Here is a 3,783-nt window from a genome sequence, read left to right as displayed (position 1 = left end):
GTGTGATTATCAGAAATTGTGGCGTCCCATAATGAAAGAAAGTGAAAACGTATGAAAGTGAAAACGTATGAAATTGAAAACTTGTGAAATTGAAAACTTATAACCCGAAAGGGTTGCTCAAAATGGTATTTGCACCATTAAGAGAGAAAAACACATGACCCGAAAGGGTTTCTCAAAATGGTATTTGCACCATTAAGAGAGAAAAACTTATGACCCGAAAGAGTTTCTCAAAATGGTATATGCACCATTAAGAGAGAAAAACTTATGACCCGAAAGGGTTTCTCAAAATGTTATATGAAGCAGAGAGAGAGAGAGAGAGAGAGAGTTGGTAGTGTTACCTTTAATAGACAATTGGCAAGTATACTATAAGGTAAAATCACGTTTGACCCATGCAGTTTATAAGATCTATCACTATTGTAGAGAGAGAGGCAGAATTGCTAGTATTACCACCGAAAGGCAATTGGTAATTAAAGTAGTATCACATTTGACAGAGTTTACAGGATTTATTACCATTGTAGAAAAGGATCGAAATGATGGATTACATTTTAGATCTCTGTGACGCAAGGAATCGCACCGTAAAAAATGATCGTAAGCAAGTATTTGAAAATTGTTGGGGTAAGATTACATATTGTATCATGGCTTTTCACTAATTGCATTATCTACAGTTCGCTTACCATTCACGGATGTTCAGTTTTCGGTTCTACTTCCAATATGTGTAATCCTGATTCGTTCTAGCGACGGGAGCATATAGGAAATGTACTGATCCTACTGAATGGTCGTTAGTCATCCCCTCTCTCGTAGTTAATCGTACAATGACATAGCTAACCAAATCGATTACGATTTTGGTTTTCAAGGTAAATTTCAATTATGCTTAACCATGTAGGTGATTTCTTTTTCGCTTAATGTCTATCTTTATATCCATTTTGTTTTTCAAGCTAGAAATTGGTGAAAAATATCTAAACCTTTAATTGTAGACAAAACTCCCGAGTTGGTGAAGATGTGCGTTATTGCATCCATTCTTAGAACGGGTAAATGGTGTAATTGAAAACCTGTTTCTCAATTAATAAACTCCATTATTTACAAGGTTTGTTTTAAACGTTTGAAAGCCTAATGAAGCATTACGTATATCAATCTCTCCACATACGTGAAATTCTGGAGACGTCTTTCATTCTCTGGACAATCGTTAAAGTCTAATGAGCCTTTCATTTCGAGAAAGAATCGCAATCTTTTAATACGACGTTGTGTATTGAAGACAATTATGATAATGTTAAATGTTGATATAGGTTAATGGTTTTTTCCCATGTGGGTTTTCCCAGAATCTTTTTTCCCACGTACAAGTGGGTTTTTTTTATTCAAATTAACTTTTAAGTAGATTTACTTGTTGTTCGTTGTAATGTAAGTTAGAGAAAGGGAACATTTAAATATGATATACTGTATAAAAGAAATGACAAATGTTTTGTAGAGTTCGGGGGTTCATATCCCAGCTGTGAGACACTGATGCAGGCTTTTCACGGATAAAGTTGGATTTCCAAGGTTGGTGAATCCTAGAACTTCCGTGAGAATAACCTACAAGTGGTGTTATCATACGGGATATGATACTCTATATTAGGTGTGATTCACAGATGTGGGTTTTTCACGGATAAAGTTGGATTTCCAAGGTTGGTGAATCCTAGAACTTCCGTGGAATTACCTATATAGGGTGATATCACACGGAATGTGATACTCTACATTGCAAAATATTAAATACTTCGTCGCTAAGTTTGATGTTTCAGAATCCAGCTGTGATACACAGATGCGGGCACTTCACGGATAAAGTTGGATTACCAAGGTTGGTGAATCCTAGAAATTTCGTGAAAATGCCAACATATAGTGATATCACAGGGGATATGATTCACGATGTTATTGTTAGGTTTAGGGAAGTCAGCGCTTAAATAAAATGTTTATGAGTTGAAAATGGACGTCTTAATTACCGTGGTAAACACTGAGCAGTAGGCCTATATAAAAATGTAACCCTCATGTTAAATAACCTTGAAAATTATTTGAGGAAAGTTTTAAGACGTCTTAAGAAAGGAAATAAAGTATTCTCATGTAGACAACCATAGCTGCTAAACTGCAATAGTAGTCTTTCCATTCCAATAATAGTTTCTCTGCTGCTTGGCTGGCCTTTTGTGTTGTCGGTATGTAAAAATAACACACCTGGAAATTTATCGGACTCAAGTAGTTATTTTTAGTAAAATTCCTAGCCGTGGACTAAATAACCTTCAGCGATACTCGAACATAATAGTTGTTACGCCTATTTCTAATTATATAAAAAAGGACTTGGTTTGCCCAAGCCTAAAAAACAAAACGATAAGAGTTTTTTCCAGTTGACTGAAGCGCGGATATTTTATTTTTCTATATAATTTTAAAGACAATCTGTATTTTACTACTCTTTAATTCAATCTCCTGATTTTACTGGTAATGGATTTATTTCCTATAAATTAATTGAAATAAAATATCTTATCTTAGATTTTTCAACAACAATTCCACTTTCGTAAAAATTTTATCATGAAAAATCTGAGATAAGTAATATTTTATTTCAATTAATTTATAGGAAATAAATCCATTACCAGTAAAATCAGGAGATTGAATTAAAGAGTAGTAAAATACAGATTGTCTTTAAAATTATATAGAAAAATAAAATATCCGCGCTTCATTCAACTGGAAAAAACTCTTATCGTTTTGTTTTTTAGGCTTGGGCAAACCAAGTCCTTTTTTATATAATATCTGTTTCTTCAGTCTTTATTTGTATTAATCTATTATAAAATAATATTTGCCTGAAATGCAAATTTTTCACTTCTAGGACGAGGTTAAAAATGGTTCTACACTTCTACTAATTCTTATATGATACGGCTCACAATTCGTTTTAGAACCCGAGCTTTATAGTCAACTTCAAAACAAACCTGCCACGATTTTAAACTATCAAAGCCGTATCTTTTACAGTCCACTTTACGATTGCAATTATCCATGACATTGCGTGCACTGCCCTTGTACGTTTACAGTGATTGGCACCGTGGACAGTTATTTTAATTAAAATACCTAGGCCACAGGTCCAGTTTTAAAAATATCCTTATTTCCAACACTGATCCATCTATCCTTCCAGCTTTTACAATCACCCATTGCATAGACTCACTCAATGGTCTGCCTAAGCATGGATTTATAATAGAAGCTTACGCTTCCTGGATATTTCACTCACCTTAAAACGCGCACAATATTTATTCCTCGTCTGAAATAGTACCAGACTGGCACGCGCGTTTGTGACGTAGAATTTGAGGCAAATTCAGAGGGGGAGTTGAAGTTTTTCACGTGATCGAGTTCTAATTTTGATTAGCGCGCGCGCACGCGCGCCAAAAGAAAAAAGTTTGTTTCAATATCTACGTCATCAGCCCCCCAGTCCCCACCCGCGCGAATTTTTGTGACATAAATGTGTTTAAAATCAAAATGCCTTACTGAAGGCTACAGGGAAATATCCATGAAGCTTAAGCTTCTATTATAAATCCATGGCCTAAGTAAGGCAACTTAAGCCTTGGTCGAAACTAACATCTAAAATATAAACTAAAAAGGTACCTTAAGCATAGAATTTCTACCGAGACACATAATTAAACGAAAATTAGACCCGCCAGAGAAATTTTAATAAATATAGTGTTATATTTATTGAAAAATATCAAGTTAAAGTCTCAAGGCGGTGAAATTGCAAATTAGCGTCGTCTACTGTAGAGTAATGAACAACTAGCGTCGTCTGCT

At 34.7% G+C, this 3,783-nt stretch overlaps 1 long non-coding RNA gene across 1 annotated transcript; it reads left to right on the top strand.

The window, feature by feature from the left end:
* Positions 1-533: 533 nt before the first annotated feature.
* LOC149594015 (uncharacterized) lies at positions 534-997 on the top strand. The gene is made up of 3 exons (XR_016379516.1): positions 534-588; positions 666-854; positions 936-997. It is a non-coding gene; the product is annotated as an uncharacterized LOC149594015 (long non-coding RNA).
* The last annotated feature ends 2,786 nt before the right edge of the window (positions 998-3,783 follow it).

The sequence above is a fragment of the Phalangium opilio genome, unplaced genomic scaffold (assembly GCF_054372755.1).
Source record: "Phalangium opilio isolate 3A_F unplaced genomic scaffold, DU_Popi_V2 ptg000483l_1, whole genome shotgun sequence".
Lineage (NCBI taxonomy): Eukaryota > Metazoa > Arthropoda > Arachnida > Opiliones > Phalangiidae > Phalangium > Phalangium opilio.
The sequence above is the reverse complement of the archived record's forward strand: the minus strand, read 5'-3'. Positions and strand labels throughout refer to the sequence as shown.